The sequence below is a fragment of the Haemaphysalis longicornis genome, unplaced genomic scaffold (genome assembly GCF_048455015.1).
Source record: "Haemaphysalis longicornis isolate Haplotype H1 unplaced genomic scaffold, Haemaphysalis longicornis Haplotype H1 scaffold_2, whole genome shotgun sequence".
Lineage (NCBI taxonomy): Eukaryota > Metazoa > Arthropoda > Arachnida > Ixodida > Ixodidae > Haemaphysalis > Haemaphysalis longicornis.
In genome coordinates, this window is record NW_027526295.1 from 261,029,372 (window position 1) to 261,045,521 (window position 16,150).

A 16,150-nucleotide genomic window follows, 5' to 3' on the forward strand; every position below is an offset into this window, starting at 1 on the left:
CTTTTGTTGTCTGCTGACCACGAACTCCTGCTCAAACCACGCCATCGCGCCCGGGAAGCCGACGTCTTACGTTGTTCTCTGCCTCGCGGTGGTCGGTGCTCCTATGGGCACCGCGCTTAGGCTTCGCGGCCGCGGCCCGATCGTCATCGGTAGTCCTCTTCCGCCGCGTTCGCTATTTTTTCTTTTACGAGTAGGCTTCACTGTACAAACAACAAAAATTACGCCCACCTCCCCTCGCGGGAACCCTGGTGTGATGCGACGCTGAGGGGGGTTCAAGAGCGCAGTTGGAGAGCAACCGTCGACCGAAAGGCCGCCGGAGAGCGGCACACCGGTTATATGCGCAGAGCGCCCGAAGGAGAGGAGACCGCGGAGAGAGAGAGTTCTGCACATGCGCAACACCGCGCGCAGCGCCGCCCACCGGCGGAGTGAGAGCGCGCTGGGCCGCACACGCTCTCACCCACAGTTACTGGATATAGACAGTTGCGAAACTCCCCATAGGCCCCATGTATCGAAAGCCGGTCTACGGTTGCCCCCCTGCGCCGGGGCAAGCACGGGGCAAGTTGATTAGCCTGTCGTCTGTCGGCAGGACGTTGAAGCAGTACTCAAGTGTTTGCGGCTGCTGCCGTAAGTCATAAAAAGAAAAGCCGCAAAAACACAAGCAAATTTTTCGTAATTATTGTGTTTTAAATTAAAAAGCAATCTTTATTTTACAGAAGAATTTTGAATAATAATAATTTACGAAGTTCCATTTTCATCTCCTAGGTGCCGCACGCGTCGACTTGCCCCTCAGCTTCCACGGAGTGGGGGGGCTAGCGCCGCCCGGATTCTGAAGCGGAGTTTCGCAACTGTCTATATTGAGTAACTCTGCTCTCACCTGGGCACGCGCCGGCGCCAGTGCGTCTGACGCGGCTATGACGCAACACAATCCAACACAATCCACTTTCATCCAATCCAAATCCAATTCAAGCCAATCCAATTCAATGCCCCTCGCGAGAGAGTGTTCGCTATCGGACAGGAGAGCGGGAGTGTGGCTGCGGACAACGGACGCACGCGGACAACAACGGACGCACGCAGGAAGGACAGGGCCGCCGACAAGAGATGCTCTGAACGTCGCATCTAATATAGGAAAGCCAGCTCACAAAGACCAATTAGAGCCACCGATCTAGTGGCTCTAAGAACAAGCTTACATTGATCTCCCTAAAGTCGGCTTGACTTCTAAACACAAGTGCATTGCTGAGAAGAGGTCACTTTCAGGAGTCAGTAGTATTAACTTTATGCTTTCAGGAGCAACAAACGCCATCCTAAGGGAGAGGGCGTGCCGAAGTGAGGAGGAGGGGAGCGGCTTTTCTCGGTATACGTGCGCGCAAAAAATGAATAAAAACGAAGTAGTTGGCCTATAACAGCTCCTCTGTAAAAACTTTCCTGTCTCTCGGAGTGGCAAGAATGGTGCTGATGCCAATATTGCGTCATTTTCAGCTCTGACTCGTGCACCGTGAAGGGTGGGACTTACACCTGGTTCCGTTTTGTTGAACGGGTGTGCAGGGTAGGTGTATTGCGAACTGAGTGGGCTTAAAGCGAGCCACTAGAAATGAGCTCAACGTTTCGCAGCATTATAGATGCATCGTCACAGCTTACGTGGCACGTCAGCGGATACGCCGTGGGGTATTTCAATGGGGCTCTTCGATTTACAGTCTCGGACTCACCGCGGACTCCCCGAGAAGCAGGCCGGCATTCGATTTTCCCATGTATCCCTATGGCTTCGGGGAATCCTCGGACTACCCGCGGACTATCCGCGGTGAGTCCGAGACTCTAAATCGAAGAGCCCCAATGTTGCCAAATACTAGTGGAAAAGTTGGCATATTTGTGGGGGGAAACAGGGGTGCGGAGAAAAGGGAATCTTGTTTTTGCGCAGTGTAAAAATGGGACATTTTTTTTCGTCAGGTCGGAAATGCCATTTTAACATTTTCTTGTTGTTTTTGCCTCTGAGTAATCTGAATTTTGAGGCTTTTAATACTAAAACCAAAGCTGTAGGGCCTACAGTTGGGGGAGATGTACATTGTTCCTAATAGCAGCGCGAAAAACACGGCACAAAAGGGGAGGGCAAAGCACGGCGTTGAACTATAACGTGGCACACGCACGTACTACAAACGACTTTTCATTCGCGAGATTATTGTTTCGCAAATTCATCCAAATCGAGAATTTCAGAATATTTCGTTGTACTAAATTTCACGAAGTACAAGGCACAAAGAAAGTAGAATATTTTAGAAAGTTCCTTTCATTTCCGTACTGCTGCGTCTACACTCGTTATAGCTCGTTATGAGGTAGGTTCAAGAAAACTGTAGAAGGTATTAAAAAAGTCTGCGTGCGCAAACGGAAGGGATGAGTTAACATCTGGGTGTTATTTTCGTGAAACTTGACATGTCCGGCAAACACGGACGGCAGACACCTTGGGAGCTCTCCAAACATTTTTTTCCCCTTCAGTTACAGATTACGAGGGTAGAATCTCTAGGTATGTCTAAAAAATTTTTCTAGCGATGTTTTTTTCGAGGCCTGTTTTTCGTAAAGTGAACGCGGTTCGCGGAATGGGCAAAAATTAAGTACTCGCGAAAACTGCATCATTTATAGTATTTTTTTAATTTTTTTAATCACGTAGTATCGCCCTTGGTGTGTCGTCTATAATAGTGCACCTGTGGCAGCATGTTGTGTCTTCCGTATTGCAGGCACATCTTAAAAATCTTACGTTAGCGGACCCTTGCCTAGTTGATTCCTCGGTGGCGATAGTTCACCTTTTTTGCTGCACTGAAATGAAAGGGATCCCTTGGCTCCAGGGTGGGCGTTACAGAACTGCATTCCCTTTAAAAACAGTGGAACAGTACATCATCGGTAGAAACGACGAGCAGGTGTTTCAAAATACAAGCGGAATCTCGGTGAAGGCGTTCGTTGAACTGTTATCCTTCTACCTGCAACCAGCTGTTGTTGGGCGCAGAAATCATCATTACGTGCAGAAATCAGGCGTGTTCATCGGCGGGAGCGTTGCCTCCGTACTCAGCGACATTGTTTTTTTTTTTTTCGATTGTTACGCGATTTTTCGATTTTTACACGTGCACAAAGACGCATCTTTAAAAATGTAAACGACTTCCTGGTTTTGAGTGACAATCGTATTCCCAGCGGGAAGGTGTTCGACGTATACTGAGGCGGGTGCGGTCTAGAATTTACATTTGAAGAGCCGCCTAACGGTGAGCTCCAGTTCATAGTTTTCATTACGGCGAATCGCACCCGCACGCGTGCTACAGCCTCCCCGGCTAAGCCCCTGCTCAGATTTTAAACTTTGGGCGCTCCTAAAGTCGTCAAGAAGGGCACGGTGAAGAAGTGTCTTGAGTCCTCGCTTTTGAAATCTTCTTTTCCCTCCGTCGCTGATATGTTCCACAGACAAGTAACGATGTGGCTCGAAGCTGGATATCCAGCCAATAAAATTGCCCGAGCGTGTCTAGCCCTAACCAAATGGGTAGCATCACTAAATAAAGCGTAGCTTATTTAGTGGCTCTACAAATGGGGAAACGGGTGCTCCCCCTGACGATTCAGTCAGTCAACCTGCAAAAGGATGACGGTATGGGTTTATAGATGTATGCGCCCCACGGGCTCAACAATGTGGGAAAGGTTGTGCAATTCTGATGCAGCTTTTTTTATTCCAAGCAAGCTAGCACGAGTGTATGCCCCCCTTGTTGAAACGATATGCAAATGCACATGCACACAACCGTGGGAAAGGCAAAAAATTCCCGGGCCATCTCCACTAACGTGAAGCCTGTGGAGGGGCGAAGCACGCAGTGTATAAGTTATTCGCCTTGGCGTTTTTGCCCGCGGAGATGAAACCGTTGGGGGTGGAGGTATACAGCTTTGCTGTAAAAGTCTCGTGTCTTTGAAGCACGAAGCGTTATAGCGCGAGGCGTAAACGAGTGTCCCGGTGTTTTAGCTCCGTGACTACATGAGACGACGATTACGACGACGACGACGACAGGAGACGCCAACAGCCCCAACCCCTAAGGAGTTTCGCCCCTAATAAAACACCAGTGCCGGGAAGGCGTAGTGTACCGGATTCCGGTGCTGTGCAATAGGTGTTTCACGTGCCTCAGTTATCACCTGGGATATGAGGCGTGGTATTGTGGAGGGCTCCGGATTAATTCCGACCACCTGGGGATCTTTATCTCGACATAAGGACATTTTCGTTTTCACCTCTATCAGCTGCGCGAGTATACAAACGCTCACCCAAACCTAATGTGCTGTCGCACCTTTCTGCTCACTGTCACACATGTGGTTGCGTGCCTGGTTGTGATAAGACTGGCGTTTTGTTTTCGAATCGCATTCAACTGGCAATAGATGTAGTAGAAGCCTTCCACATTGAAAAGAGCTGTGGCAGGTGCATTAGCAAGCCGCATGTAGGGCTGTCTGACAACGATCGGTTTCCTGTCAGCTGCCACCATGTTTTTTACAACAAACATTTCCAAGGTCATACGCAAAGTGCTGTATTACTGCTTTTTTTTATTTCCCGGGTATTTCGTGCGCGTGTGTGCGTTTGCGTGTGCGTTTGTGTGTGAGAGAGTGATAGCTTTTTTTTTTTCGATAGACCCTCCAGTTGTGTGCCAGCGTTTCACCTGTCTTTTTTTGTTCACGCTGCTTTTTAAGATGAACCATCACCAACTCGACCAGCTTAGAATTGTACTGACAGTATATATCTGACGGAAGGTCATCGGAGCTAAACGTATCTTACGTGCAATTAATGCCACACAGTATCCACAGCAAATTCCTTTTTATTGCAGAAAAAAGCTGCTCGGCCAAGGGAAATACAAGCTAGGAGAAGAGAAATTTCCAACAAGCATTAAAAATAATCGACCCGTGCAAGCTTTCCTTGCGATAAACAATTCGCCGTCGGGAAAAACTTGTCGTCGTGATGGAAAGCAGCTGGCGCGCATGACTGGGAGCCGCTCGAGTTCCTGTATACAGCTCCCCCACACACAGAAACCGTAGGAGCTGCCGCAGCTGCTGCCGCACGTCCCTCGCCCTCGCCGTGCTCCCTTGAAAAACTGGCGTTTCCCGCTCGCCTGTCTATACAATGTTGAAGGTTCTTGGCCAAACGCGCTTCATCACAGACGAGAATGAGGGAGGGGGTATTCGAAGGCCCGAAACTTCCTCCCAAGAGCTGGCGCTTCCAAAGCAGACACATCCAGACGCGCCGTATTTGCAGAACGAGCAAGATTACCCTCGAGCCCCCTTACCACGTTTAGGGCAGTGATAGCGGAACTAATGCAGTAGGGGCCGGATATGATATGACGTATTTTGAAAATATATTTTTTTAGCGGCTGACGCCGCTGCCGGGCTGTTTATCTCGCGGAAGAATGATCGCCCCTTGAGAATCATCTAACAACCTCTACTGCGCTGCACAAACGTCTTGGCCAGCTACTGGCACGAACGGCGAAATTTCGCTTGTCCACAACCCAAGCTTACAAGAGGTGAAGCAACCATTCTTGGAAGATTTCAAATCAACACCCATCCTCACAGCACCCTTCTCCATGCCACCTATAGTGTCAAGCTACCTGTAGTTGCTGTCCAGCGCACGACACCCTATATCATTAGGCATGGGAGTGCCAGCAAACACCGGATCTGCGACCGCTCCCAGGCACCTTCATTGACCAGCAAGGACCTAGCAAGCCAGCCAAAGCCAGGGGATCCCGGACTATAGGGATGCCCTCCACTGGGCGAGTGCCCGAACAACAGAACCTTCGTTCCTAAATATGTATTCATTCATTCATTCATTCTTGAGCGCGGAGATTGAATGAATAAGTATTTTATTCATTCGTTCATTAATTCATTCATTCTGGTACATGGAGTAGTTGCATCTGCACAGTTCCTAGTTCGTTGACGACCGCAGTCTCTCAGCGGCGGTTGTAGGGAATGATTCGTTGAATGGTTAGGCCTTACGCAACGATGGCGATATCACAAAATATTCCATGATATATTGATCTAACAGACAAAAGAGGGGCTACTATTACTTAACCTGGATTATGACTATTTAGTGGTGACACTCGCAGCCCGTTCCGCAGGTTGGCGGGGACGAGGACGGTAAATAAATAAGTTACGCCTCGTGAAACACGGACGACACGCCGTATACGAAATGAGGCATGAAATGAAGTTCGTTTCTCCGCGACCACCAAGGCCCCTATTACCCGCTGAAAGGAAACACGGTATGGACAGCCGTTGTGTCATTGAATAAAGGCCTTTTACTGGCGCCAGGCATCCATCGTAGAAGTAAACTGGCTTTGTGTGTAATTTTGTCCGTCTGTCTGTTAGGGCCCCTTTCAGTCATTTTCTGATGCGCCTTCGTATTTTAAGACAGCTGTCCGGGCGCATTCGGATGCACCATAACTGAGCGAAAAGAATTGTTATATTTCGTTCTATTAGTGACACAAGGCAGCGAGACGCTATCGTATACGCAACAGAGTTTGTTTTTTTTTTTTTTTTGTCAGTCCGGCATTAGTACGCTCCAAATTAGTCTTGAATGGTCAGAAAATGATTGAGGAACCTCCCTCATAGCGTTCGAGGTGGATGTCATCCTGGAGTGCGCAAATGGCTATTGGAAATACAAACTACTAAGTTCTTTTCATGCAGGTAGCGGCCACTCGTGTTCAGTTCGCACTTTATGCAACATTTGGGTTCGGGATAGAAAGTTGGCAGGCGACGACAAAAGATGCGTTGCGATAGCGGCGCAGCTGCCAGATGCTTAAACTGACAGCTGAACGTCCCTGAGCAGGAAAAACACCTTCTGTGGGCGCCCGACAACTTTTACGCAGGACCTACAAGAAACGTTTTGTCCGTCGAGATTTGTGACACGCGTACGAGCTTTATCTGGAGAAGAGAAGTCAGGCATGGCTGACACGTATACACACACGACAGTGCGCACATTGTTTATATCAGTGGTTATTCTATAAATGTCCGCGGACCTCAAAAAGTTCCCGAGCTTGTTCCAGGGGTTCCGCCAAACCCTCCCCGAATCTAAACCCCTTCACAACCCCTCCCTTTAACTTTTTTTTTCTCTCTTTTCCAATCCCCTCTGGCAGTACATTAAACAAGTGGCTTCGCTGCATGGCACGTAACTTCCCCGCGTAGCGCGCATTTTAAAGTCGGCTTTTTGCGCAACACGCCAGCTGTGCAACAAAGCCAGACACTCAACAGGCGGGCATATCGCAGCCGTTTGGGCGACTTCTGCAACGGCAAATTGCTTGACAGTATGACACAAGTCGGCATGAAAGCCAGGCAAACAAGGCTGGCGTTGAATCCGTCTATGGGCGCATTTAGCTGTAAGTCCACATTGTTTGATACTATGACACCGACCAACATGTTTCATCGCGGGGTCCAGCATCATTTTTGCAAGCCCACAAGGGATCCCTGCTACACATACAGATATCGTTGAGCACCGCTGGTTTAAGTCATACCAGGACTTTATGATCGGAGAAGTGCGTGCTTATACTCTGTTTTCATTACGAACCTTTTCCCAGTGAACACGAGGTCCATGCAAGATCGAGCAGTATATATAGTCGTATGCACTCATTGGTACGTCCCTTCCGGAGCCCTGTGAGCTCGTGACGTGGCACGGTGAACGCAGCTGACGAGCAGAGGTGTAGCAGCGCAGCCGATTGCAAATCGAACTTTGGCGAGATGTGAACCACAGAGATTGGTACATTCCAGTTTCGAATTTTATGGATGATTAATTGATGTATGGCCGTGGTACCAATAGCTACCCCAAACACACGGTCAGCCGCTTGGAACCGCGAAACCTATGCAATACTTGCCCACTGTTCAGGCGTCGATGGCAATTATGCTAGTCGACGTCTAGATTCTTCGCCAGTCTCCTACGAAGCTGACACCAATCATTTTTCAAGGCTGCTGATTGTCGACGAGGACGACGGCGGCAACTGTGATGACCAATTTGTTGCGTAGATGAAGATTAAGACGACAATGTCGAGGAGAAGGAGGAATAAACGTCTCTATGGAGCAGCCTTGGGGACGAGTTGTTTAGGCTACTGGCCGTCCGCGCATCAACGATGGCGGCGGTTGTGATGGTTCGCAGTCAGCTTCTGGGCCAATCTATTGCACCGACAAATCCGACGATGAACGGTGATCACTTAGTGCGACCGATCGACGATTATTTTGCCAAAATATGGAATAAACAGCTCCGTTGTAATAACTTATGGTGATGCTCACACATGCGAGCTTATCCAAGGCCCTCAGCTAGAAAGAAGCAGCTTGCACAGTTATAACTTGAAAGCCATCCCGCTGATGCAAGTGGTCAAACTAAACAATAAACGCCAGAAAACGCCACCGTTCGGAAGCCTAAACACAGCATGTCTGTAAACCAGTATCAGTCAGGTCTTATTCTTATGGAAGAGGAGCTGGCTGAGGAGTTCTCCCGTTGCGCCTCCTATTCCTCACAAACCATTTCCTCTGTGGCCGTACGGCTTCGTTCTAGGTGGGTGCCAAATTTTCCCGTCACACAAACAGTTTTCCTTGAAGATCTCTTTAAGCATTGCTTTATCCACAGGGTATTTAGTGTCAAAGTAAGAATAATATCCATCTGATTCTAGCTCGCGCTGGCAGCGGCCCTCAGCGCTCCTGGAAATTCTTTCGAAGTTATTCTCGAAGTGTGCAGTTTTTTTTTTTTTTTTTTTTTTTTGACCGGGTAAAGATGCGTTATTTTCGAAGTGTGGAGTTTTTTTTTTTTTTTTTTTTTTTTTGACCGGGTAAAGATGAGTTTGGTGGGCGCTGGGGTTCCTGCATTTCAAGACCTTTTTTTTTTTTTTAACTTGGAGGACGCTAGAACATCGCTTTTATGAGTGAAACGCGACAGAGTTGTCGCTTTCCGCTCGCCTCCAGACCATAGAGTTTCATACTAATATATACTCGAGGGAAATCTGGCGCTGCAATCGCAAGCCGCCGTGGGTGGCGCCATTTCAGCTAGCGATGTTACTCGCCTACTTGGCTTAGCTGGCCATACGACTTCTTTTTTGTCTCGAGGCCAGAAAGGTAACATTTTTTTTCTTCTGCATCATGCATAAAGCTCTAAATAATTACTAATAAGTAAATCTTTCTGGAAGTTCAATTTTGTAATAACGAAGCAAATTTCAATAATCTTTTAGAGTAATATTGTCGCTTTTTTGCAGCCAGAAGCAACTTTTCAGCCTGTTCAGGAGCCATGCCAAGGACAAGTGTAACGTGCCTGGCCGGTACATGACGGAACGCTCGCCGAGGCGCGGCTCCCCTAGACAGTGGCGCCAGATTTCCCTCTAGTGTATACTATGAAACTCTATGCTCCAGACAGACGAGCGTATCGCTTCACCACATGGCGGCACACTCTACTCCTTCTGCATACTGCCAATACTGCGCCCATTTATTTAATCCTCACTCTCACCTCTTCAACAATACATGTGGTCACGCGTTCGTGTAAACATCACCCATGCCGTTCACAGAATCACACGGCGTGACTCGCATCCGTCGTAGAATTATCAACCAATAAGGATTTCCGCGTCGCAAGACCCCCGACGCCGACTGTTCTGCGACACAAGCTGCTTAGCGCTGTCGCGTTAAAACCTCTACCTTACACTTGAGGCAAGAGCCAGGCGTGACGGAGGCCCCGGCAGCGGTGCTGCATCAGCGCATATCTGCGCGCTGGGAAGCCGCGGCGAGGGAGGAGTGCGCGATGAGCTACGACTGCCGTCGAGGTGCGAGGACGAGCCCGGGGAGGCCTTGGTGAGCCGTAAACAGCGTGCTTCGCAACCAAACACCGGTTCCCGCTCTCGTTCCCTTAGCGTTCCGGCGGCCGCCGCCCGTTATGTAAAGCAGCGTCAACGACACGCGCCGGCGCGTCCCCCTCGACGGCGCGCTTACGTGATGCGTGCCCCTCGCGACGAGACGCCGTGAGGCGCACATAATCCGCTGAGTCACGTGCCCCAGCGGCCTTCGGTGTGCGGTGCCGTCAATCCGAGCGGTACGTCCGCGGTACCGCGGGTGCACCACTTCTTAGCTTGCGGAGAAATAAAAAACAGCCGTTCCTATATAACACAGCCGTTCCTATATTGCGTCTGCCGGCACCATGATGCGCGAACCGACAGGCGGCAGCCCACGTGACGCGCCGCCGCTGTTCCACTTACAACGGAAAGCCAGCTACTTCGCATTTTAACGCGACAGCATTCAAGAGCTCGTACAGCTGAGACGAAGCCGGCAGGCGCCGGACGCGACAGTCGTGATACGATCATGGCGTACGCGAATCACGTGGAGCAGCGCAACACTTCCCTCCGCATGAAAGTCCGCCGAGAGGCACTTGGGATCCTGACGTCATCGTTCACCGCCGCAAACACCCGGCGAACCACCGCCGCTGGGGGACAACTTGTGGGGGATGTCTGCGGTGCCGGCTACCAGTGCGGCCCGTTCTCCCGTGTCCTCGTTTTCGAAGGGTGCACATGACGCATCTATATACGTCTGCTCCTGCTGGACTAAGTCGAGGAGTTTTAACACGAAAGTGTTTTATGCCGGGGTCCACCAAGCTTGATCTGACTGACGTCATATCCGTCACGGAAATGACATCGCCAGAAAAACTTCAGTTGACGCGGCTGCGCCGGGATTTGAACCACGAACCTCCCGCAACGGGAGGTACGAAACGCGCTCCCGACTGCGCTATTAACAGACGCGTGAATACGACGACAAACGCGCCTTATAGCCTTCCTTTCAGATGGTGCTGTCATCTAGGAGAGGCGAAGCAAGTAGTGCATCATGACGCTAATGAGCGCCGACAGTTACGGCCTCGATGCCAGCACCTACGTGTAGGCGGGACGAGCAGCGTAAGCTGCGGAGAAGCCGACCTGCGCATGTCGTTCTCGTGACACGGCCCGCTGCTCCTTTCACTGAAGCGGACCGTGTGTTTACCCACGGCCTCCGCGATCGGCTGCCGGCGGCGCGCCGCGCCGCCGGCAGCCGATCGCGGAGGCCGTGGTTCACCAAACGATTCGCTGACAACCCATTTGGTTTCGTTCGCATAGACGGTTTGAGAGCGCCTATGTTTTCAGTTACATTTATGCAATGCTCCGGCGCGTGCAATCCAGTGTCTAACGTTGATGCTTATAAAGGTGACATGCCGACGAAATATAAATAGTGATGTGCAAGTTCATATCGGTGCACTATAAGCATTCAACTGCTGCAGTGAAGGCACATTATACTTTCGTGTTTTACTGATTCCTATGGAAGAGGGATCAACCACATTTTTTTAAAGACGATAGTCTTTCTTGGGCTACTTAAACCCAGAAATTTTGGTCTGTCTGTATGTCTGTCTGTCCGTCTGTCTGTCTGTGACTCGATTCAGCCACCCGGCCAAAGCAAAACAATGCCTGCGCAATAGTCTTATATAGTCACAGCTAAATCTACCCGTCTATGTCCGGTGTAAGGTTCATACTCGTCAACATTGTTGAAGAAGAACAAGACATTACGCAAATATGAGACAACAAATCAATACAGAAGTGATATTTGCAGTGTTCTTTTATAAAAAAATCAAACATGCTTGACTTTTGCGAAATTAAATACTCCATCAACTGCAGAAAAAGAATTCACTCCGCTGTCACCTGCTGTCGCCCGCGCCACTATAGCTTCTGGCGCCATTTTAAGAAATCAACCGGCAACAGTTACGCAAGGTTTCACTACATAGGTTCCACGTTCTGCTTGCAATGCACGTGGGGTAGGGAAACGCGATTCTATAAACGCTGAAGTAGGGCGCCTCGATTAACGCGCGTCTTCGCCGTACGGCAGCGTTCGCATCGAGATACCCGGTTTGGAGCAGTGGAACGCGGGAAATTTAAAATGATTTAAGCAAACCTTTGGCGTCTTTACCTTGGGAGGAGCGCGACGCAAGAGGAACAACATAGAGGTGAGCGGGAAAGCGAAGGGAGGCATTTACTTCGCAAAAGCCGATAAAGACTATCGTCTGTTGACGACATTTGCAACGAAAGGAGCAGATACGCGGCCAATTTTTTTCAAATGAGGCTTGTACGAGTTTCGTGTCGACGTGGCCGGAAAACCCAAACGTGCTTCAGTTACGCCCGCACGCAACGCGGCGACGCTCACCCACAAAGCCGATGTAACAAGGGTTGCATTTCCGTTAGACGCGATTTATTAATTGATTAAATAAACTTCTGTCATCAGACTATCTCGAAAATGTGAAAGCTCACTCGGCCCGGAATGGCAAGGAGCAGAGCCGAGGGGTATCCATAGCCGCTGCAAGTGAAATCTACTAGTAAACAGACAAACGCCAGTTCAGAAGCCACCGCTCACTGTTTTTACAGCAATTTTTACGAGGTTTGTGGTAATAGTATGAGCTTTATCTGAAAGAAGGAATATCAAGGATGCATTGTTGAACTGCGCCCACAAAATTTTACGAATTTATTCGAAGATTCGCAAGAACGCATGTGAGACAAGATGCTTTTGGCCATCGGAAGTTTTCATGCGTCACTAACAAGAAAACATCGACTCTTGAGGCGCCAAGGCAGGTAACAGATGGCAAGATTTTGCCCTTATTTCAGTGCTGTAAGCAACCCAAATACATAACTTACTATATTCAATCAATCAATTAGGCTTTATTTCCACCAATGTCACTACAGAGGTGAAAAAAGCAAACGGAGAAAAAGCTGCAACCATGCAGCTTGACAGAGCACCGTCCTCCAGGTTGTCAGTGTCAGGTGATATCCAGGTTATCACTAACAACAAAAAGACAAAAACAGAAACAACCCAGGGGACGGTTCGAAACTATATCCGTGATAACCACTTTAAAAAAAACTACGAGGACACCTATAGCACTCGCTCATGGTGTAGTGAAGGCGTGTACACTGGCTGTTGTCGAATAACGACTACTGGTAAGTCTTACTTTCGCACGTAATCAGGGACGTAGCCAAGGGGGGGGCACACCGGGCCCGTGCCCCCCCCCCCCGAAATGTTTCGTGACAGGCTGGGGTGCGGTTTAAGTAGCGTGAAGAACCGCCTGAAGTCGCCTGCAGGCGCGGAACCTGCAGTTTTAAGGTCATTCCTGCTCATATAAAGCTGAAAACAAGGGCTACGTCAACGTCTGATCCCTGTGCCCGCTCCAGATGCTGTACATGTCACCATATACAGCCCGGCTGCATTTCGCGCTGGATACACCGAGCAGCGCCGGGAACCTGCCGCGAGCCGATCGAGGCAGTCCCGCTGTTTCGCTGGCGGAACAGCACGTCCGCGAAATGGCGGAACAGCAGGAAAAGCCTCATATAGGCATACATGTGGTCTGGACTTTTAGCGTGTCATTCCTTGTCTTCACACTGGTACAAAGTATAATCACATGACAGAGCATGTCACTGTACTTTGTTCAGTCAACTATCAATCCTTCATATGTTTATTTTTCTACCGACATCGCATTTCATTGACTTTTGCAGTTCCATAATTTCTGCTGTATGAAAAGCATTGCTCTGCCCATCTTGTATTTCCCCTACATCAACAAAACTGTACAATTCTCTTTATTGCGGAGCTATGTCTTTTTGGCACTATTCCATTGTTCCTTGACCTGCCTCTTGGATAGAATCAGCATCCTGTATTTGCTTAACCGCAATTTTACTGAAGACATGTCTGCTCGATTTAACGGATAGATATAGAATGAAATTTAAAAAATGTGCAACAAGCTCAACATTCAACAGCAGTGCAATAAGGTGTTCCGCTAAGCATAAGTTTACTACTCACGTTACTAGCACAAAAAATAACAAAAAGGCGATTAATTAAGGACGAAGACGCACGTTTGCTAGCTTCACCGCCATAATATATGAATGTGCCGCACGTACAGTCCACTGCCATTCGAAGGTTATCGCGGAAAAGCTACTCTTTTAAATGAAGCAGACAGAACACCAGCTGTAGCAAATCTTCCATGCCAGTTTCGTTATCGTCGGCGTAGATAAAAGGCAACCAAGTCTGTGCTTGATAACTACAAACGTAAAGCTTTAAACCCAAAGGGTTGCAAGTCAGTTGTGCGGGCCATTGTTGTAGCATGGAACAGCCAGCAAGGGAGAGAATAGTGCGAAATCTTGATTTTCATGGTTCCGAAACGAAACCATGGGCTAGTGGCACGCGTGGCCGCTCGATTCTGGCGCGATAACCTTCAAATCGTGTTCGACTCTACTTCGTAGCTGATAAGAAAACTTTTGAGTCCCTTTCCAAAAATAAAATCTAAAACACGCGAATCTTGATAGTAAACACCCAGTGTTGGCCTCCACTTCCCCTGACGAACTTCGGGGACCGCGCGCCACTCACGAGCGCACTCATGATCACGCTCACGAGCACGTGCCCGCATAGCCGCCTGCTCTACGGACGAACGAATCACCCGTGGCCTAGCCATAGACCGGTGAACGGGAATTTAGGTCGCCATCATTATCATCATCATCTAAGCTCCTTAAGGTGGGCTTTACCGTTAGCGTTCAGCATACACAAATCGCATGTAAAAGTCAGTTATTTCAAGCTCCGTTTGAAAAACAACGCGAAAGAAAGTTTGCCTACATATCTCCCCGTCCCATCTTTTGGTCGACCGCCCCCCTAAAATAATTCCTGGCTACGCGCCTGCACGTAATGACCCCCTTGACCTTACGAGAATTCGACTCCTGCTAAGAACACGATCAGCCCTTTTGCAAAGTGCCCCTGGAGGAAATCTAGAAGCTATAACATAGTCGGAAGCTTAAAGGCCAACTGCACTCAAACTTTCGACAACGTAGAAATAATGTCGCCTAATAGTACACAAACAGATTGCGAAATGCAAAACACTGCGTTTCAGACATGAACGCGAGCGACGCAAACGGCTCAGGACATTGGTGTTTTCGGAACCGAAACTACAGCGAACTAGAATTATACTTCACTATACCGAAACTGAATAGAAAAGGCGGCCATTACCGGCGGCACGTACGTGATGGAATGGAAGCGGCCGCTCAGAGCCGCCTTCAAATGCGCGTGGTAGCGTCGCGTTTTGTACTGTTATTTCCACAGAACTCCCACCAACGTTTGCTCAGGGTAGTGGAGTTAAGCGCAATTCCGATATCGCGTTGCTATCAATCGAATTGAAGTAGACCGTACTACAGTTCTTTTTCCTTCAGAAAAACTGCCGTTGTAGCAATCCCTGGCATTGCGAGCAAAAAAGCGGGCCCTGGTTTACAACTCTAGTTGCTCGTACGATATCGAAAAGCAGCTTTGGTTAGCCGGCGCCTCGGCTGTCACATCGCGCACTTTGAAAGGAATAAACCGCACGCGGCCGGAGATCAATCACTATTTTTACTATATAATACGTGCAAACAGCTTCGTTAATAACAGCCCAGTATTTTTCGCCCTGCTGCACATCGAGAATCGAATTATAAAAGGGATCTAAAACTGTAATTGTGTTGCACTTCCTTCGTCGTTGAGTTCACGCTGGTTTTATCCAAGGATCTAAAACTATGGGCCAGCTTCCACAGCTAAATGATGCACGAAAACACGAAAAAAGTTGCCTATTCACCGCTGTTTTCTACTTTCACCAGAGACATGTGCTGTTGAAAACATTTTACGTACAAGTACACTAAATTCAGGGCTCCACAAAATTAAATACTTCATTTGGGAATTTAAAAAAAATCAAGTTTATTGTTTTTATGAGAGGAGCAGTTTTGTTAGCTTTCGCACTTCGCGAAGACGGCCGATATTTGTGCGAATGTATTTGTTACCCCGAGCAAGGCTGATTTTGGTTCACTTAGCGAGTGAGGCAAAAGTCGCACAAATGTTTATAATCACGTGTACAACAACTCCAGTTAGGTCGCCAAACTTTTCGAAAGGTCTAAGGGATCGAGGTGGCGTTGGGCCAGCCCAAATATGGCAAATATTGGACGCCGAAGTGCAGGTGTCAAGAATTTATAAAATATTCGTTTTTTCTGTGGTAGATGCAATAGGAATAACAAATGTAAGCCAAGTGTGCGTGTCGCGCTTTTTTTTTTTTTTTTTCAGTAGAAATATTATTTTTAAGTAAAAAGAGTTTTGCTAGCTCCAGAACGTTCGCAAGCGTGTTAATAGTTTTAAGGCTTCTAATCTATGT

General features: G+C 48.5%; 1 protein-coding gene across 1 annotated transcript in view; it reads right to left on the reverse strand.

Moving 5' to 3' along the window:
- LOC144170517 (motile sperm domain-containing protein 2-like) overlaps positions 1–16,150 on the reverse strand; it is a 61,207-nt gene that overhangs the window by 14,523 nt on the left and 30,534 nt on the right. The window lies entirely within an intron of this gene.